We start from the raw sequence: 21,654 nt of genomic DNA, 5'->3' as shown, positions 1-21,654 counted from the left end.
ATATGTTTGCTCCCATTTGGAATGCTTAGCGAACTCGACTGCCACAACAAGTACTGTCAGTGCTTATGCTGACAGTCTGCCAGATGCTCAGGAATCGTTACCCAACATTGGTTGAGTGCAGGCAGCAGTCAGGATGGGATATGCTTCAGTAGCAGAGGCCCCCACCAACAGCCTAACACAATTAACATTCATGTAAAATGTGCCTACATTTCATCAAACCGATTTGACCAGCTGAGGGCAGTGCCGATTTGGGCTGTTTGTTGGCAAGTGAGGGCCTGATGCCTCGCCTCTGGAGTTCCCCATCCTTTGCCACTGACAACTGGGACTAAAGGGGTTACTGGCGCCCATAAAAGTGGTGGTGGTGGTGGCAGCAGGGGCAGTGGTTGCATGTCCCTTGCCAGTTTGTCTCTTGCACCTTAACACCATCCTTCCGTGCCCCCTGCTCCCCCGCAGTGACTCTTTTCCTCCTCTCTCATCTCCCCAGGCAGAAACTGAGACCACTGGACACTAGACAAGGTGCCCCCCACCCCCAGGCAGGGAAACAGCAGGTGATTGTGTACAGTCCTTCTGGGCCTTGGTTGTGGGGAGTGAAGCTAGAAGACTTTTTGAGAAAAGTTAGTCTCCACCACATGGGGAGTTTCCACTGCGTTTGTTTCTGGCCTTCTCCAGGGTGGCCCAAGCAAAGGCTCCACACTGGATCTATAATTCATCTGCTAGTTTTGTCTTTTTGTTCCTGACCCTTTGTTCAGTTTCCCTATATTCCTGCTATAAGTGAAGCCATTATATATTTTTTCTTTCGCCTTCTGACTTATTTCTCTAAGCACAATCCTTTCCAGCTCCATCCATGTTGCTGCAAATGCCATGAGTTTATTGATATTTTTTGATTGCTGAGTAGTATCCCATTGTGTATATATGTACCACATCTTCTTCTTTTTTTTTTTTTAAGATTTATTTATTTATTTATTCATACAAGCACTGGGTACAGTCAGAAGCTCAGGAGGGTGAGAGGATTCACCAGAGTCAGAGCGGGGAACAGAGCAGGCAGACTGACGAAGTACACTGCTGAGGGGAGCAGCGGGCGGCAGAAGAGGTCTGTGCACCATGTGGGACACTGGCCTGGTGGCCGGGGATCGAACCGGCGCTGCAGAGGGTGCAGGCAGCTTTGCAATCCAGCGCTCAACCGCTGCGCCACCGGGGAGGCCCTGTACCACATCTTCTTGATCCGGTCATCTCTTTTGGGGCACTTAGGTTGCTTCCATATCCTAGCAATTGTAAATAGTGCTGCAGTAAACATAGGAATGCAGGTTTCCTTTTGAATTAATGTTATTGTGTCCTTTGGGCAGACTCCAAGGAGTGGAATTGCTGGGTCATATGGAAGCTCCATTTTTATCATTAGTAATTTGAGGGTCCTCCACACAGCTTCCCATAGTAGTTGGGCCATTTTGCATTCCCACCTGCTGCTTTACTAAACTGGTTTCTTGTTTTTACTAGTTTTTCTGTGAAGTTTTTAGGATTCTTTATGTCTTATCGTGTCATCTGCAAATAGTGATAGTTTGACTTCTTCTTTCCCTATTTGGGTTACTTGTATGTCTTTCTCTTGCCTTACTACTCTGGCTAGGACTTCCAGCATTGTATTGAAATGCAGTGGTGAGAGTGGACATCCTTGTCTTGTTCCAGATCTTGAAAGAAAGACTTCACGTTTTTCACCATTGAGAATGACATTGGTTGTGGGTTTGTCGTATGTGGGTTTTATTATGTTAAGGTATGTTCCTTCTATCCCAAGAGTTTCAAGGACCGTCACCATAAATGGATGTTGAACTTGATCAAATGCTTTTCAACATCTATTGATATGATCATGTGGTTTTTGTTTTTCTTTTTGTTGATGTGTTGAATTACATTAATTGATTTTAGGATGTTCAGCCATCCTTGTGTCCCTGGAATAAATCCCATTTGGTCCTGGCATATTACCCTTTTGATGTGTTGTTGAATTTGATTTGCTAGGATTTTTTTTTAAGATTTATTTTTATTTGTTTATGCATGCAACAACTGGAGTACAGGCCAGAGGTGCAGGGGTGAGAGGATTCACCAGAGACAGAGTGGGGAGCAGAACAGGCAGATCTACTGAAATACACTGCTGAGGGGAGTAGTGGGCGACACAGGAGAGGTCTGCTGTGCCATGTGGGTAGCTCCCTGGCCAGAGATTGAACTCAAAGCCATAGTGGCTTGAACTTGTTTGCATATGAATGTTCATAGTAATCTCTGATTATCCTCTGGATTTCTGCTTGTCTGTTGTAATTTCTCCTCTCCTTTATGATCCTTTTTTTTTTTTTTTTTTTTTTTTTAGTTTTCTCCCTTTTTTTCTTTGTGAGCTTGGCTAGAGGTTTGTCTATTTTGTTTATTCTTTCAAAAAATCAGCTTTTTATTTTATTGATCTTTTAGATTGTCTTTTTTATTTCTACTTCATTTATTTCTGCTTGAATTTTTATTATTTCCTTTCTTCTACTGGCTTTTGGGTCAGATATTATTTTCTTAGACAACATTTCACAGTCTCCCTTGCAGGCCCGTGACCTAGTTTTAACCAGTAAGTTGCACCCATGGAAGGGGTGACTTGAAAGTATCATGAAGAAACAGCTGGGCAGAGGTTGTGGGTTTCTCTGGCATGGCTGCGGCAGAGGCGGTGTTTCTGAGAGCCTTGCCTAGACCCACTTCTATGGCCCTCCTGACAACTCTGCAGGAGATCAACCCCTTTCTGCCCCCAACTAGTTAGAGCTGCCCACCTAAGATCTTCCCTTCTTCTATGGATAACAAACCCCAGTTTTGTCAGAGGCAGCAATAGGCACCAACTGAAAAAACTACATTTGCCAGGCTCCCTCAAAAAGCAATAATCACATAACTAAATCCTGGCCAGTGTCACATAAGTAGATGTTGGGGCATAGAACTGTGGAGGAAAGTCTTCACAAAGCCAAGTGACCTCAGGAAGTCCCATTAAGTAATGTCCCTCAAGCTGGGATGGTGGTATGTCAGCTCCTTAAAGCTAGAGTTTTATTTCATTATGGCTTTTGCAGGGTACCCATAAGACACATTCATTTTGGCAAAATCAAAACCACGCCCTGAAATGCATTTGAATCAGGACAATGTGACAAAGATATGAAACACTGGGGCATACGGATAGCTCCCTCCAGACGATGGAGAATACTCTCTCAGCTCTGCACACAGATTTGTACATAGCTTGATTTTACCCGAACCCCATTCAGCATACAGGAGTCACTAGGTACAAACTGGCCAGCTGCTTCTGTAGATAATGTAAGTGCAAAAAATACCTGACAAGTCAGCCTGAGTTAGCGCCTTGCCTTTATTACAGATACTTTGTTATTATGACCACTGATTTGGGTCTGGCTTTGTATTTGCAAGGTTCGCCATAAAATAATAATGCCCATCATCATAATAATGTTAAAATAATAATAATAATAGCAGTAGTAGTAGTAATGGAAAGCTCAAGTTTATAACTCAACAAATATGAACTTTCCCCTTGTTTGCCCTACATCCCTTTTCATACTCTCAGAAGTCGATTTTGTTTTTCATAACGATCCTAGTTCTTAGTGTTTTAAATCAGAATTATCCTGATTCATTGATCTTTAAATTATTGTCATAAATGTCTTTGCAGGTTAGGTGTTCTTTGTTTAACTTTTGCATCAATGTGCCACTGCTTATTCTTCACTGGAAAGATCGTTCTTAGACAGTACACCTTGTTGAAACTAGCAGTGAAATCTGAGTATCATCTTTCCCACCTAAAAGTATCTAAATGTTTACACAAATTTATTTCACGACAAAGAAAGTTGGACAGGAGAGCTGACAGTTCTCCTTTCGTTCTTACTTTTTCTTTCTCCCTGCTACCTTGAAGGCAGATGTGAAGGCTGGAGCTCAGGCTAAATGGCCATTCTAACATTGTCTGAAACAGAAATACAAAAGGAAAGTGGGAGCCCAGATTCCCAGGATTTCAGTGGGACTTACTTGTCCATCACTGAGAAATTGCTCCGTGCAGGTCTCAGGTATGGGAAGATGAGGAAACTAATCAGAGCCCTCAAATTGCTCACAACTGAGTGGAGGAGTTAAGATGGAGCTCTGAGGCAGACATTGTAGTGAGAACCATGAGAGAGATTTATCCACAAGGATTGTCAGGGAGTAGTCTCTCTCTCTCTCTCTCTCTCTCTCTCTCTCTCTCTCTCTCTCTCTCAATTACTTATAAATTTCAGCAGTGAACACTTACTACACTGATAAAGATGAAATGGTTAAAAGTAGAATTCTTAAAAACTTTAAGGGATTTGGGAAATTCAGAGGAAAGCGAGATCTCATCCTATTTGAAGAATCATGAAGGAAGCAGTATTTGAGACCAACCTGGAAATACAGATAGGATTTTAAGTCATCGAAACTGGAAGCGGGCACTCCAGGAGTAAGGAGCAGCTGCAGCCGAGGCAGAAAGCCAAGAAAAGGCAGGTGTGCTTAGGGACCAAGTATGAGACAAGGAGCGAGAGGCAATTGTTCTCATTGCACAAGGACCTGAGGACCAGCAACCCAAGCTCTTTTCTCCTCTTTGTCTTTTCTAGCTGGATCTGCTGATGAGATTCACTCACAGACTTGGGTCTACACCAGGGCCTGGACAATTCTGGTAAAAGCAGGAAATAACTTCAGCAACCTCAGACCAACCAACCTTAGAGAACTTAGGATAAAATTTTTCCAGAATGTTGGGCTTCCAGAGTGTTGGGCTCCTTATGGGCAGCAAGCGACTTTTGTGGCGGCAGTGATGGCCACCAAGCCTCCTTCAGCTCTCTTAGATGGTCTCCTGGATGGCTTTATTCACAGTGGAAACTGACTTCTGCTCAGAGCCTGCGTGCCCATCACAGAAATCCCAGCATGGGGCCCAACTGCTCCCCCAGGGCATCTTGTAGCCCTCCTTTTCTGACACTGGCTGCTGCTATAGCACACTTTCCATGGCTCTCCTGACCCTGATAGCCACCCTGGATGTCTAGATCCTGTTGGTAGTGCTACTAGGAACCCTCTGCCTCCTGGTGCCCACTCTTGCCTAAATCTTTTCCACTGACTGTACCCAGTGCTCAGGACTGTCAGGCTGACCCTGCTGGGACTAACCTCTATAGCCAACTTCTTCCCCAGCCGTGGCCAGTTCCCTGATAAATAGGCGCTTGCTAGGTACCTCCTCTGACCTGATGGCAGGTCTCAGTCCCTTATGCGAGACCTACCTGACACCTGATGAATACTGACTGAGCACCTCAGGTTCTGCCCTGCAGACAAAGGGAGTCAAGCCTAGGGACACCTCTGGGAAGGGATTCATGTGGGGTGTACTCTAAGAAAATTCCTGACTCACTGATTGACATCAGCAAAACGGCAGACTTGAAAGCTACAGGCTCTCCTTCCCCCACAGAGACACTAAGTTATTGACCAGAACACCTCTGCAAGAACCTACAGGCTAGTTAAGAAGATACAGCAGATCATATGGAAGCTCTATGTTTAGTAGGTCCAGAAATCTCCACACAGCTCTCCATAGTGGTTGGACCAGTTTGCACTCCCACCAACAGTGCAGGAGAGTTCCTTTTTCTCCACACCCTCGCCAACATTTGCTGTTGCTAGTTTTTTTAATATGTGCCATTCTCACTGGTGTGAGATGGTATCTCGTGGTAGTTTTGATTTGCATTTCCCTGATTACAAGTGATGTTGAACATTTTTTCGTATGCCTGTTGGCCATTTGCATTTCCTCTTCAGAGAAGTTTCTTTTTAGCTCTTCTGCCCATTTTTTGACTGGATTATTTTCCATATGATCCAGCAATTCCACTCCTAGGGATTTACCCAAAGGACACAGAAACATCCATTCCAAAGAGCACCTGCACCCCTATGTTTATAGCAGCACTATTTACAATAGCTAAGCTTTGGAAACAGCCCAAATGCCCAAAAATAGATGACTGGATCAAGAAGATGTGGTACATATACGCCATGGAATATTACTCAGCATTCAAAAAAGATAAACACATGCAATTTGCAGCAACATGGATGGCGCTGGAAGGGATCATGCTCAGCGAAATAAGCCAGAAAGAAAAAGAAAAATACCGGATGGTCTCACTCATAGCAGGAATCTAGAAAACTTAAATAAGGGACCAGGAAAATGAATAACTATAAGAAAGTGAATCTCAAAATCAACAAAAACTATGAACCAGAGACACTTTTTGGGGGGTGGGGGCTGGGAGGGGAGGGATTGGGGTCAGAATGGGGGGGTTTGCAATTGTATGGGGGAATATAAAAATAAAATTTACTATTTAAAAAAAAAAAAAAGAAGATACAGCAGAGGCCACTGTAAAACCTACAGCAAAATGGGTAGGAAACGTCATGGCATTTGGTGCCCTCATTAGTGCCCCTCCTCTATGTGGCCTAGCCAGGAACAAGTGGGAGGAATTCCCCAAACTGGAGCTCCTCCCTTGGGATAGAAACAGAAGAATGGATGAAGCCAACATTCTGGTCTGTCTGGGGACTACTTGAAGGGCTGGTTTCTGCCATGTGCTGATGGCACTGGTGTCAGAATCTGGAAGCTGTTGAAAACGGAGGCAAGAAGCATCTTGGAAGGCAGTTCACAGGCAGATTCCAAGGGAAACAAGAGACCGGAAAGGTTTTTTTTTTTTCTTTTTTTTGGTGGGGGCGTTGGTTCTAGAACCTTCAGCTGAGCTGATTGGGCAAGGTCTTCCTTTGCACAAAGTCAATATGGAAAGACTGGGAGAGGCGGTTGTTTTTCAAGTGCCCAAAGCCCAGAAAAGACTTAAGGGCACACAAGAAGCAGGGAGATATGGGCAATTCATGGAACAAACTAGAACTCCAGAAAGTGACCCTAAAGACATGCATATCTATGAGATGCCTGACAAAGAATTTCTTTGTTTATTTCTTTAAAGATTTATTTACTTATGCACACAAGAACTGGGGTACAGGCCAGAGGTGTGGTGGGTGAGAGGATTCATCAGAGACAGAGTGGGGAGCAGAACAGGCAGATCTCCTGAAATACACTGCTGAGGGGAGCAGCAGGGAAGACAGGAGAGGTCTGCTGTGCCATGTGGGTTAGCTCCCTGGCCGGGGATCGAACTGGTGCTGCAGTGGCTGTGGAGAGCTTCATAGTGCTGAGACTTAACCCCTTTCACCACCAGTGAGGCCCCTGACAATTTAAAAGAACTGTCATAAAGATGTGTAATAAATTAAAACAGAACACAGATAGACAACAAGATTGGGAAAACTATGCGTGGGCAAAATGAGAATATCAGAAAGGTATCAAAAATATTCTTAAAAGAACCAAGCAGTAAATCAATCTCTAAATTAAGTGAGACTCAGGATAGATATGCTAATTGAAGTGTGCCTGTAAATGTTTGGGGAGCTCAGAAGAATATTGTACTATGCCAGTTCAATACAGTGTTCCTCTTCAATAGCTGGATAGTGTTGAAAAAGAAAAGGAGAAGCAATAGTTCCAGAGAATTTGATTTCTCCAAATCTGTCATTCTGGTCCATAAATGAAGGACATATGGCCTAAAAAAATAAAAAACCAAGCAGGAATTTTGGAGCTAGAAAATGAGATAACTGAACTGCAATTGCAGAATGAATGAGGCAAAAGAATCAGTACCCTTGAAATCATCAAGTCAGAGGAGTGAAACGGCAAAAAATGAACAGTGAAGACCCTGTGGGCACTATCAAAGAGATCACTATATTGGTAGTATAGCTACCCCAAAAGGAGGAGAAAGAAATAAAGGAGGAGGGAGCATATATGAAGAAAAATTTTTTTCAAACTGTTTTCTCTAAAGCAGTTTTATTTTTTTATTTAAATTTTATTTTTATATTCCCCATACAATTACAACCCCCATATTCTGACCCCAATCCCTACTTTCCCCACCCACCATAGAGTGTCTCTGGTTCATATTTGTTTGTTGATTTTGATATTGTCTTTCTTATAGTTATTCTTTTTCCTGGTCCTTATTTAAGTTTTCTAGATTCCTGCTATGAGTGAGACCATCCGGTATTTTTCTTTTTCTTTCTGGCTTATTTCGCTGAGCATGATCCCTTCCAGCGCCATCCATGTTGCTGCAAATTGCATGTGTTTATCTTTTTTGAATGCTGAGTAATATTCCATGGCGTATATGCACCACATCTTCTTGATCCAGTCATCTATTTTTGGGCATTTGGGCTGTTTCCAAAGCTTAGCTATTGTAAATAGTGCTGCTATAAACATAGGGGTGCAGGTGTTCTTTGGAATGGATGTTTCCGTGTCCTTTGGGTAAATCCCTAGGAGTGGAATTGCTGGATCATATGGAAGCTCTATGTTGAGTAGGTCCAGAAATCTCCACACAGCTCTCCATAGTGGTTGGACCAGTTTGCACTCCCACCAACAGTGCAGGAGAGTTCCTTTTTCTCCATGTCCTCGCCAACATTTGTTGTTGCTAGTTTTTTTAATATGTGCCATTCTCACTGGTGTAAGATGGTATCTCACTGTAGTTTTGATTTGCATTTCCCTGATTACGAGTGATGGTGAACATTTTTTCATATGCCTGTTGGCCATTTGCATTTCCTCTTCAGAGAAGTTCCTTTTTAGCTCTTTTGCCCATTTTTTGACTGGATTATTTTCTTTGTTTTTGTTGAGTCTCATCAGCTCTTTGTAGATTTTTGTGATCAGTCCTTTATCGTTACTGTTGTGTGCAAAAATGTTCTCCCAGTCGGTTGGGGTTTCTCTTTGTTTTTGTTATTGTCTCTTTTGCTGTGCAGAAGCTCTTTAATTTGATGTAGTCCCAGCTGTTTATCTTTGCCTTCACTATCACTGCTTTGGGTGATGTGTCTGTAAAGATGTCTTTGATGTGCATATCACGTAGTGTTTTGCCTATATTTCCTTCTACGTATTTTATGGTTTCAGGTCTTATGTCTAGTTCTTTAATCCATTCTGAGTTGGTTTTTGTGTATGGTGTTAGGTAGTAGTCAAGCGTCATTCTTTTGCATTCAGCGACCCAATTTTCCCAGCACCATTCATTGAACAAACTCTCTTTGCTCCAATGCATATTCTTTGTTCCTTTGTCAAAGATTAGTTGACCATAAATCTGTGGGTTTATTTCTGGTTTATTTCTATTTGATTTCATTGGTCTGTGTGTCTGTTTTTGTTCCAATACCATGCAGTTTTGATGATTGTGGCTTTGTAGTATAGTTTGAAATCTGGGAGTGTGATGCCTCCATTCCCCCCCTTTTTTTTTCAGGAGAGCTTTGGCTATTCGGGGTTTTTGGTGATTCCATATGAATTTCATCAATAATTGTTCTATTTCTTTGAAGAATGTCATTGAAATTTTTATTGGAATAGCATTGAATCTGTAAATTGCTTTTGGTAGGATGGCCATTTTAATAATGTTTATTCTTCCAATCCATGAGCAGGGGATGTCTTTCCATTTCTTTGTGCAAAGAAAATTCTTGATCTGACCATGCCTTTAGATGTTTATTGGCCGAGAAAAAGCTTGAAAAAGAACTTGAGACACCTGAATGTGAGGAAGCCTTTGATAAATCAGAGGCAGTTTGGAAAAGGAAAAGATTTGGACATCTCTTGATTACCGTAACTTTTTTGCTACTATATAAACTCTGAACAAGGGCTTGAGGTTATGTTGAACAAGGATAAAGAAGGGAGAAAGGGGAAGCTATTGTTTATACGGCTGGTAACATTTCTGGAGTGTCTGCTGTGTGCCAAGCACATGCTAAGCATTTTACGTACATGAGCTCATGTAATTGTTACCATCCTACAAGGTAAGAGGCGATATTACACCAATTTTAGGGATAGGATTTCCATTATGTAACAACCGGTGTGGCATAAGACCGGATCAATGCAAATGGCCTAACCCTGTAGACAGTGAGTGCAGCCGCACTCCCACAGCCCTCTTGAGTGTTGCCTTATCTACGTAATGGGTGTAATGGGCGACAAATCCGAGGCACAGAGAGTTTGCATAACCTGTCCGAGAGCCAGCAATGGGGCTGGGGGTTTTACTCAGACCAGTGGGTCTCTAAGGCCCCTGTGAGGCTGACACTGCTATGCTGTGCTACATAACTTGCCACCTCAGAGGCGAGGCTGTTGCGTGGCTTACTGTATTTGGCCGCTTGCTAAGCTGAAATGTGAGTTATCCTGGTTTTGAATCTCCCCCTAATTACCCACGATGTCCTGACTTGCAGAGCAACTCCCAATTAATGCTGTAGAGGTAGACATGGTTGCTACCCGAATCCAGCCTTGATCAAACACGTAGAAGACACTGCCGCGTGAAGGACCTAATTCTCCGGGGGAGATTAAGGATTTGTACGTGCTGCTTTAGGATGCTGGGGGGAGATCGGGGTTTGCAGCAGTGGGATGGGATGATGATTCTTAAGTGGAGTAGGACAGACGGGTGATGTGCACAATATGAATTCTCCTGAGTAAAGCAAGCATGTTCACACAAAATTACCCATCTAATGCAACAACATGTGGATGCCCCTAATTGGAGTTGCCGTGTCCTCCTAACAATGCAGGTGGTGAGTGAGGGGAAGCATGATGGTGAGGTGGGGGAGCCACCTAGGACAGGACCTGCCCACTTTCTATTTCTTGCAATTGCCACACATGTTTCTTGTGGTTTCAGTCTGTTCTCAGAGTCAGGGCTAAAGTTCAAATAACATCAAAGTTTATTTTTGAAATAAAGGTTTGTTTCCTCATGGAATTCTTGAAGGGTTTGCCCTGTGAGTGTGTGAAGCATTGAGTCTGTGCTGAAAGGAATTTATTTTAGGACCTTGAGCCATCCTGGGCTTACCCTCTACTGCCCTGGGAGGTGACTGATGGCTGTGTGAGGTCCCAGTCGGGCCCTGGGGGCCTACCGCTGGGGGCAGCCCTCCCCTGTCTGAGACTCTGCTGCTTCCAGGGCAGAAGCTTGTTCTATGCGCTCACATCCTGGGCACTACTTTGCTGCCCATGCCCACTCTCCAGAGTATGGCATTGATTAGCAAGGGTTGGTCTGCACTGCTGATTGAATCCTGGGCACTCCCCTGGCTGAAAAGCCCAAAGCCAGACACTTAGCTCTCTCTCAGCTACCTCTCTGGGCCCCTCTCAGGAGAGAGGGTTGACTTGAGTTCTGAGTTACAGGGTCAAGCATCAACCCCAAAGGGCAAATGGCATTAAAAAAAAAAAGTCAATCTCACCCTTGCTGACTCATACTCATCACTCTTGGGACAGATGCTTAGAAGCAGGTGACAGCAGAAGGCAGTGTTGGAGTTGGCAGGAGCCTTTCTATTCCTCGATGGCTATGCATCTTTTTTCATTCAGGAGGGAAAGAATTTCCTCTGTTTCATGGCTAGAGGGGCTGAGGTGGGATAAACAGCCGAGTACAGGGGAATGTCAAGGAGAAAACTGGCCTCTCAACCACCAAGACGCTGCTCCTGCTGTTCTGTGAGATATTTGAGAGGTGACGGCCTGGGGCAGCTTTCTGCTTTCTCTTGGGGAAGTAAGACTGAGGGCTGCCCTGAGCCCCCGGGCGGGTGCTTGTGCTTGCTCAGCCCCCATTCTGCAGCTGTGGAAATGGTTTACTTGTAGGAACAGAAATGGCACAGCCTGTGTTCCTTATCTATTCCTTCAAGCTCATTTTTTAACTTGAAATTCTAGGTTCTTAAGCACCTAAGTAGGCAGGCCAAGAGGTGGTAAGGAAAGCAGGGGCCTGCGGCTCCTGTGTGGTCACCGTCCCCCATGTCCCTCCTGTCTCTCCGGCCACTCTCTCTTAGTCACTGCTTCCAGGTCCGACCCACAGGGGATCCTACAGGTGGGCTGCCTGGAGCTCAGATGTCAGCTCCCAGCACAGGTTCAGAATAAATTGCCACGGGTTTCGCCAGGAGGCCGGTGGGAGGGTAGGAAGCACCCAGCACTTTTGGGTGGGCTTAGCTGCTGGGGGCCTCTCCTTTATCCCCTCTGAGCTTTCCATCTCTCTCATCTGGAATGCATCAGGCCAAGGTTTAAGGGAAATCAAAGCAACTGTTTGATCACGGAGTGCCCTCTGGCACCTCTGCCCAGGCACTTGGTTGCAGGTAACCAGAGCAGCCTCGCCCTCCCCCCCTGCCTTTTCCCAGCCTCCAGAAGAAATGTTCTCATTCTCAGGCACCTCTTCCCTACACCCGGCAGTGTCCCGCCCCGGAGGCCACGGTGACTGCGTATTGCCACCAAGGCCAATGGGAATCCTTCAGTAAGGCTCCTCCCATGGGGTTGTGCGAAAATCCAGGTGCATTGATTCATCACCAGTACCCACTTTCTGAGCACCTGCAGGATGCCAGTCATGGGCGTGGCACTGGGCAAACAGCAGTGAGCAGGCAGACAAGGTTCCTGCCCTCCTGGCGCTAGCAGTCTAGTGGGAGGGACAATACGGTCACAAAGGAAACACTGTTCCTACTGAAGAAGGACATTTGTGTGCATGTGGAGGCCTGGACTGGACCCCTGAGGGTAGCTGCTTTCCTGCCCTGGTGGGCGTGGCTGGGGCAAAGCACTGCAGGAATCCCAACTCTCTCCCTCCTCAGTGAAGAGCCAGGCCCCTTTACCCCACACCCCCTCAAGGCTCTACCTCCAGCCTGCCTCTCACTTGGGGGTTCACCTTTCCTGTCGGGAGGAGACTGGAGATAAGAAAGAAGACGAAAATTTATAATCCCTGGACATCTTCCTTGGTACATGCAGTCCCGCGCCGGTCCCGAGCAGGGAGGAGGGCCCTGCCGCCAGTCCTTGATGTTTTCTTGATGAAAGCCAGGGCCAGTCCTTGAAGAGGCTGGGGTGAGCGGCTCACCTTGGGGGAGGACACGCTGATTTGCTTGGAGTGGAGCTTGTTCTTATAGAGCCTGAGAGATTCATCGGCTTCAGAGATCAGAGTGGTGAGGGCGGCTCAATCACCAGACCCAGCCCCAGCCTGCCACCTGCAGGCTGCGGGGCAGGCTGCGGGACTCTGCCACACAGTCTCCTTCCATCTGCTGGTAACTTGTTTCTTTTCCTCCCCAGCAGAGATCACGCTAAACAACTCATAGGTCAAGGAAAAGTATCTCAGGAGAGTCCAGCCAAGTCCCTACTTCCTGCCACTCACTCTCTTGGCTCAGGTCTCAGTTTGCCAAGTAGAGAATGTCAGCTCCTCATCCAGTGACTGGATGCTACAAGTACAGAGAAGGGGCTGTCTTTTGTCCCATCTGTTTGTTCTTCTGTCTTCATTTGACCCCATCTCTTCTAGTACCCAAGTTCCAATTACTGAACAGGGAGTGACTGTTGAACAGGGTGATTGGATGACTCTGAAGTGGTCACAGAGGCTTCTTGAGCTGCTCACAGGACCATTCTCTAGAGGAATGAATGCAGACAGGCTGCCTCAGGCCTGTCAGTGCAGCTGCAGGTGTGCTGTTCAAGGTGTTTTACCAGTAGCCTATGAGGGACTATTTGGACGGAACACGTTTGAGTGGAAGATGAAGAGAGGGTTGCCAGAAGGAAGACGTGGAACCATACCAAAGTCAAAAGAGCAGTTAGGAGGAGCAGCTCCTGGCAGCACCTTGTTTTGAAAGCATGGTAGTCCCCTTCTCTGCAAGGATAGCATTCCAAGACACCCATGGACACCTGAGACCAGGGGTCGTGCCGGAAATCTCGCTGTACTATGCTTTTTTCCTATACATGCATACTTATGGCCACATTTTCTTTATAAATTAGGCACAGTATGAGACTAACAGCCATAACTAACAATAAAATGGAGCCATTGTAAGCATATTCTGTAATAAGCATTATGTGAATGTGCTGTTTCCCCCTCCCAAGAGATCTTACTAGAGGTAATATTTTCAGACCACCATTGACCACAGGGGTAACTAAAGCTGCTAGAGGTGAAATGGCAGAACGGGGTGGGGGGGTGACCACTGAAATGGTCTGAGTGGAAACTCCCTGAGCACACAGGGACTCTGCCTTACTGAGGATGCCGGTGAACCCCTCTTTTCTACCTTCTAGAATGGAGAAGAACCAGTACATGAGCACAGGGTTGCCCTCACGGAAAGCATGCATCACCTGGCTCCCATACCCCCGCCTTAGTGGGCACCCCAGGAGCCCAATGCCCACAGAGATGGGAGTCCATCTCAGCAGTTGGACCCGGCCAGGAGGAGAAGGCGGCCCTGGGCTCCTTAGGCCTAAACTATGGTGCAGCAGAGCCTTTCTTTCCCGAAATGAATGTCTTGTCCCAGAGAAGGTGGTTTTCATTCATTCGCTCAGCCCAGGCACTGTGGCACCCCTGGAGACACCATACTTCTGAGCACTGCAGTAAGCTCTTTGGTGCCCTCCTCTCATTTCCAAGCTCCTGGGCGTTGGAAGGCTGTACTCATAGCGTGCTCTTGCCAGCGCCTGGACCCAGGACACTTCTGGGGTGGAAAGCTACATGCATGAAGCCAGACTGGCCAGTCTCCGCTGCTAACTCTCTAGTGTGGGCGCCTGTGCGCTTGAATTTTCATTCTTTTATGAAGAAAAAGTTGAAGTTACAAAACAAAGCAGGAAGCAAGTGTAACCTTCAGTACTGGGGCTCGAATTCCGCAGGAGGACAGCGGGACACATGCAATAGGGAACCCCCCTCCACACACACATACAGAGGCACGCTCACACACACACACTCCACTCACGCAGACATTCGTCCTTTCACGCTCCAGCTCGCTCTTTTTACTCCTACTTCCCTTTCCCTCCGCTCCAGGATCAAGCGTTAATCTGCGAATCTCTGAGTGCAAAAGAAGGGGGGAAAAGGTGGCTAGGGGGATCCCGAAGTAGCAGAGCCAGGGAAGAGGAGGTGGAGAAAGGCGGGGAGGAGGAGGAGCCCAGCGAACAGGAGTCAGAGCGACCGGTGGCTCCCGCGAGTGTGCAGCCCCGGGGGGAACCGGCGCCCCAGGCTGGGAATCCGTGGGCCCGGCCGCCCCGCCGCCGTCTCCGGCGCCAAAGGGGCCGCGAGACCAGAGCCGGGCCGCCGCCCAGGGGCGCCTTTCTGTACCCGCCGCCGGCGCCGCGGGGCTAGTGCCCCGCGCCCGCGCCCGGGATGCCGTTTTACAGACGCACGGTGCTGCCCCGGCGCCTGTGCCCCAGCCGCCCACCGCAGCCGCTGGCCGAGCTCCGCGACGTGAGCCACCTGGCCGCGCTCAGCCTGCTCCGGCAGCTCGCCGACCTGTGCGGCCACTCGCTGGCTCTGCTCGAGGACCTCGAGGGGCACCTGCTGGCCCTGGGGCGCCGCACCCACAGCCTGTCCCGGCGCACCGCGCGCCTCCGCCGCCGCCTCCCCTGCCGCCTGCTCTGCCGGGAGGACGACGAGGACGAGCTAGGTAAACCGCGCCCGGGCGGCCGGCCGCCCCGCGTCTACCCCACCTCTGGGGGCGCCAGCGGCTCCGGGCTCTGTGCCCAGCCCCTTCCCCGGCCCTCCCCTTCCCTTCTCCCCCTTCCCCTGGCGGAGTGTGGGGATCCCGTTTCCCCGACTCCCCACCCGCCGCTTTCCCGCTGGAACTTCCTGCTGCCGGACCCGACCCAGCCGGGCTGTCCCAAATGGCCTTGTGCGCTCCGGACTCCTGGCCCTGGGCTGGCCGGCCGCCTCCTGGGGTCCGGGGGACGGAAGGAGGGGGCCCTCATGGGCACTGGGGAGCCGCAGGGCCGGGGTCGGCTTCGGCTTCAGCACACACCCCTGGCCCGAGGCGTCGACATCCCTGCGGCGGCGTCGCGAACCTAGTGGCTGCAGCCCTGGCATCTTTGCCCCAGACTAGAATCTCGGCCACCTAGGAAAGGCCGAGGGGGGGGTATATGGAGGGGGGAGGGAGGGGAGAGCCTGGCGGTGGTGCCCACTGGCTTCAATCTCGGCGATTTCGCGCTGGAGCCTGACCGAGGCTCCTACTCTGAAGACTGCCTGAGCACCCTCCCTCCTCTTCTCCCTGGCCTTAGGGGCCTCCGTGCCCCGAGTGGCTGCAGACCGGTTGGGGTGAAGGGGAGCCTGACCCTGGCTTTGCTGGACCCCACTCCTAGGGGCCTTAGGGGCCGGCAGCACCTATGTGCCCTAGATAGCCATTTAAAGCAACTGTCTTCAGTTTCGGGATTTCTTTAGGGGCCAGCCATGCTTGAGAAACCCAGCGGCCCTGACCTAGCCCTGGCAGAAGCCGTGAGAGCGTAGGAGTCCTTGTCCTATACTCCTTTGCACGGCCGGCTCTGCATGAGGAATGGTGCAAATGCAGTGGCCCTTAGAGTGTGGGACTGTTACTGAAAGCAAGGGGACTGGATGTGCTGGAAATGCTGGCCATACCTGGGGCATGCCAGGGATCTGTGCCCATTGGCTCCTCTGTAAGGTTAGGGGTGAGGAGGAGCAGTGTGGCCAAAAACGTTTAGGTGGAGGCAGGGGCGGACTACTGGGTGACTTCTGAGTACAAGCTTGCAGCTCCCTGGGGAGTTCCCTGGTCAGCCCCTTCCTGCCGTGGAGGCCACTTGCCCCCACCCCTGACAGTAAGAGAGGAGAGTCAGCTCCTATACCCCTCTTCAATAAGGTCTCTGACCTCTGAGGCAGAAGGTGGAGGTCACTGGTGGAGAAACACCACCCTGAGGGAAGAAGGGTGGGAGACACAGATGACTGCCAGAGGGAATGTGGATGGGGGACTGCAAAGCCCTGCTGGCTTGGGACCTGGAGAGCTGGGGCCCTGTCTGCTCAGTTCTCAGTTAACAAAGAGGGTGAGAAGGTCATTGTTGTGCCCCCTCCCCCACCCCACTGACTACCAGGATTAGCCTAGGGGAAATTTGATAAGTCAGCTTGGGGAGCAGTTTTCAGAATCCCCACACAGCTTGCAGAGGGCCACCTACTGAGTTCAGCAGGGTAAATTAAGGACAGGGAGGAGGCTGTTTTGCAACTTGTACCCTTCTGTCCCCTGCAAGAGAGAGCTCCTGCCACTTGAGGGAAAGTGTGACTTCACGAGGTTGCCTGGGCACCTGCCCCTTCCCGAGGATCCCCTGAGTTACAGAGATGGTTTCCTGAGATGAATCTCTTTCAAGGCTGGGCAACAGTTCTGAGGACAAAGTGCACTCCTGTGGCTCCTTTGAAACTTACAAGAGACCTGAGAGAGTGGCCAGCTCCCATCTTCCCTGTGGTCTCTTGCCTTTGAGCACCACAGGTCTCTCAGCTCAGAGGCACAAGGGGGCTGCTGCCTAAATGGAACACAGCTCCCTTCACTGGGCAAGAAGGCTTGGTTTTTCCCTTTCCAGTCCAATGGCCTGGGTTAGGCTAGCCTTATGGCCTGGCCTCAGGCTCCCTCTGAGCTTGCCCAGCACGCTTTTCTCCTCAGGAGCTTTGGTTGTATAGCACTGAAATGAGATCTTCTCGGCAAAGATCTGAGCACGAGTGCTAACCTCATAGAGAGATGGGGCATGGGGGCACTGCCCTGTCTAGCACCGCCCTTGTCACTTGGGCATAAGCTTAACAACACTGAAGCTTCAGCAGACCGTCTATTCTACTTGCACTCCACATGAATACATACCCTTTTCCCATGGCTGTCAGTTCTTGTCCTTTTTTCCCTTCCCCTGGGCCTCTTCCTGCCCGTACTCCTTTTCCCTTACTGGCCATTCTGCTTTTTTGTTTGACCCCAGGCGCAGGGAAGGAGACAGGAAGGTTGGAAGCAACATGGGCAGAGTGAGTGACCCCTGACAGGGCAGCAGATTCTAGTCTCCCAGCAGGGACAGCTTGGCCGCCACCTACAGACTGAGCAATGGCAGGTCAGACTGGCCCATAACCTTCAGGCTTGCAGAGACCAGCTTGCAGACTGGGCCCAGATCCCTGGGGGGGGGGCAGGCCTTGTAGGAGGACAGGGGGAGGACGAGGAGAGAGATAGAAGAGCAGAAAGCTAGCATAAAAGGAGCCCAAGGTGCTCCTGGACACAGTGGGGTTCACAACCCACCTACCCCCAACTTCAAGGTTACAAGTGTGGGACTGGGCTGGCCTGGTTGCCTGGCAACCCCCTCTCCTCCACTGAAGGTTGTTCTTTGGTAACTTGAACCCCTTTGAGACTGTTCTAGGAGCTCTTGCCACTGCTAAGGGCAGTGGGGGGGGGGATGGTGGGAGAGGAGAGGAGAGGGTCGGGTGCAGCACTGTAGCCGGCTCCTCTGGCTGCGGTTATAGCCGCACCCTTGGCACAGCCCCACCTTCTATAACTGGAAGTCGTCCTGGCATCTGGCTGCCAGTGGGATCCGTTTTATTGTATTTGTGCCCTGTGTGCCCTGTGCCCTCCTCTCAAGAATGGCGTGGTCAAGGCCAGTGGGAAACAGCTGCACACCTGCCTAGTCAACCCTGGCTTCATCATTCCTCTCTCAGACATCTGTGTATGGTGTGTAGGCGCTTGAATGATAATTACAAAAGCAGTCAGGCCATTGACAAAGGAGGGGAGGGCTCCCACCTCCTGGATGAGCAAGAAGTCACTGAAGCATTAGGCATCTCTAGGTATGGACCAGCGCTGGGGAGCTATCACGTTACACAAGCCGGTGAACTTGCTGTGGGAAAGATGCTCTGTTACTTCTTGTGGTTATTCAGCTTGAACGCAGCCAGTTGGGGTTGAATAGTGGAAACTTTGTGTCTTGATGTAAAATTCCTGCCCCTTCATTTTCCAACTCTGTGGCAACTGATTTTTGTTTACATCTTACCTCTGGTGTGAGGGGAGCTTGTATGTGAGGCAGGAAAAAAATGAGCCTTACCCCGCTAGACTACAACCAGTCCACCATTAGTTGAGGTCGCAGACCCTGGATCTGGCAGCCATCGCCTTGGCAAGGGGACATGACCTATGTGAGGAGGACCTTTGGAGACGTGGAACACTCTGCCAGGGCTCACTTTGTTTCTGTCCTACCTGTCACCCCTACAGACCCTTGGGACAGTAGTTGCACAGAGTAGGGAGGGGAGGCAAACCCATTTTCGCTTAAATACCATGAAATTCCTGGACGGCTTGATGGTATTTCCATGTGTTGAAAACATCTTCCTTGGAAAGTTGGACACTAACATGTCCACTAGGACTTCCTCCACTTTGCAAGCAAGAGATTTATTCTTCTCCTGGTTTAGACACATGAGCAAGCAGAGTCATAAAAATTCTCAGGGTGATGGAATAATAGAGTCATGGGGAAGGCTCACGTTATGACTCTCAGGATCATCTTTGGCCTTTACAAAGTAGACTGGGTGTCAGGAAGGAAGGTGGTGAATTTGCCTTCTCTGGTCCTGTGCTTCTCTGGCTTGGCCAGGGTCACCAAAAATTCAGTCAGGAACCATTATGGGCCTCATGAGGCCTGACTGCCGAGGCCCAGAAAGGGGAAGGGACTTGTCTAAAGGCACCCAGCTGGGTCAACACCTTGAGTCTGTGCCCAGTGCCAAAGAGGTGCCTGTGCCTCCCCATTTTCCCTATGGAAGCAATTCCAAAAGCCTTCCCATGAAATGTTGCTTTTAGCGATTACGCAAAGCTCCACATGTACACTGAGACTTAAATGGCTCATTGGATGCTTTCGTTCCTCTCTGTCTCTCACCGCTGTTGTCGGTGGTCTCACTGTGGACTTAATGTGCCTGTTGAGAAATGTGGGGCTGGAGGAGTCACACAGCAGGTCAGATGCAAGATGCATTGATCTAGAAGCCAGGCCTTCTGACATCTAAGCCAGTGAGCGCTCTGCCCTCTGCCATGTTCAAAGTCAGGTGGTCACTGAGCGTCACTTGTGGCATTTGTTCTCGCTGGAGCATGACCTGTGTGAGGAATGGCTCCTGCGACCTTTGGGCACTGAGGGGATTGAAGAACAGACCCCTGTCAAAACTTGCAGGGCTGAGCTGGAGTGGAGGGGAGGGCCGAAGTTCAGCCTCCCACCACATGGAGAATGCAAGTGGCCCGTCAGGCCCACCTGGTAAAACAAAAGACAGTCGCCTTTAAGCTTGAATGGGAAATAGCTTGCTTTGGAAGAAGAATTTTTGGGTGGAGAGGGTGGGCTAGGCCAATCACCCTGACACTGTCCCATGGAAGTCGCCATGCGTGGGGGTCTTTCACTCCTGAGCCTCCTGTCATCTCCCTTAAGGGAGCTTTCAATCCAGTAGTGGGCAGTGCTTGCCACACCGCACCTCCTGACTGTTTTCCCTTCTTTCAGCAGCCCCTGCTTGGCATTTGCAAAGGGACCTTTGTTAGAAAACCAAGGGGAGTGAGAAAGTAAAATGATGACCAAAAATGTATTTAGCATACATGTTTCCAGAGGATGGATTTCTTACTCTTCAAAGCTTAAGTAGCTTAACAGGTTGAGCAGCTCTGCTGCTGTCTGCCTTGTCTGAGGGCCTCAATCACCTTCTCCTCAGATCGTTACTTTCTATTCTAAAGAGAGGGCACAACTTCACTTGGACCCTGTTGGCCATGCCCCCTCGCCCCTGTGCTGGGTGCTAGATACCCAGAAGCAAATAAGACCCAGTCTTTCCCTTCAGAGAGCTCCCAACTGAGTGGAGCATGGGCACATTTGCAGGAGGAAAACTGTAACCCCAAAGTTATAGAGACATGTGAACAACTCACAATGGAATGAAAACAAAAAAGGCTCCCGGTCTGCGGGAGTCGTGCCGTGGTTTCCCACTTACTGCAGCTGCGTTGTCTGGGTTCAGGCTTCTCCTTCTCAGGTGGGTGAGAGCCGATGACCAGGACCCGTTCACACCCCAGAGGATTTTTTCCTTCAGCTGGTCTAAGGATGGAATTTGGACTCTGAATCTTCTAGGTAAAAACAGAAATAGAGACCGAACAATGACAAAAGGCTGCTGTGAATTCAGCAATGCTTTCCAGTAAATCTTAAACAGTCAGGTTTAAAATGACGAACTTTCCTCACACATGGGCGGAGGCGTCCTCATGCGTGTGGCCAGTGCATCTGCCCTGCACGCTGCAAGGGATTGCAGACTCCAGTCGTGGATTTCCCCAGAATCTTCAACCCTCAGTGGGGAACCACTGGCCTGAGCTTTCTGGTTCAAGCGGCCATCTCTTCCCTGTTCCCCATGTGTCCATGCTTTCACCCCAGTGAGCCCTCACTGACATTGTCAAGTCAGAGTTCACAGGATGACACGGTCTCTATCGACAAGCTATTTGGGCACCGCCCAACACAGACCGTGTGTTGTCCGTTTGTGCCAGGAGGCCTGCCGCGAAGTGCTTTGTGGGGGTGGGCAGTGGTGCCCAGGACCACTAGGCATCACGACCTTCAATTTGGGAGGTTTGGGCAGTCAGGGACTTTCTGTCCCTCCCCAGCCCTCCCTTGCACACACACCCCCACTCTCTCCCTTCCCTTGCCTCTCTCCCTGCCTCCCTTCCTCTCTTCTTCCCTTTCCAATATGTAAGCTCCTCAACAGAATGTAAGCTCCTTGAAGGCAGGGGTATTCACCTGCTTTATCACTGCTTCTCCAACTCTGAAACTAGCACTTGGCACCTAATAGCCACTTAATAAATACCCATTAAATTGAACACCCCTCTTCTTTCTAGCTATTGCACATTGACTCAGCACCTGACTCTGGGTCTGGCCTTGTGCTGGTTCCTGGGGTCCAGGAGCCCATCTAGAAGGCAGCCCCACGTCTGTCCATCCACCCTGGAGAGCGCAGACTCACCCTCCTG

At 49.2% G+C, this 21,654-nt stretch overlaps 1 protein-coding gene across 1 annotated transcript in view; it reads left to right on the top strand.

Annotated features, from left to right (window-relative positions):
* Positions 1-15,282: 15,282 nt before the first annotated feature.
* Positions 15,283-21,654, top strand: part of NHSL2 (NHS like 2) — a 298,859-nt gene continuing 292,487 nt past the window's right edge. Inside the window, exon 1 of the mRNA XM_054695668.1 lies at positions 15,283-15,366. The gene's annotated coding sequence lies outside the window, so the exon portion shown is untranslated. The remainder of the gene's footprint in view (positions 15,367-21,654) is intronic.

Source organism: Talpa occidentalis, unplaced genomic scaffold (assembly GCF_014898055.3).
Source record: "Talpa occidentalis isolate TD23 unplaced genomic scaffold, MPIMG_talOcc4v2.1 talOcc4.15, whole genome shotgun sequence".
Taxonomy (NCBI): Eukaryota; Metazoa; Chordata; class Mammalia; order Eulipotyphla; family Talpidae; genus Talpa; species Talpa occidentalis.
This window is presented reverse-complemented; position numbering and strand designations above follow the sequence as displayed.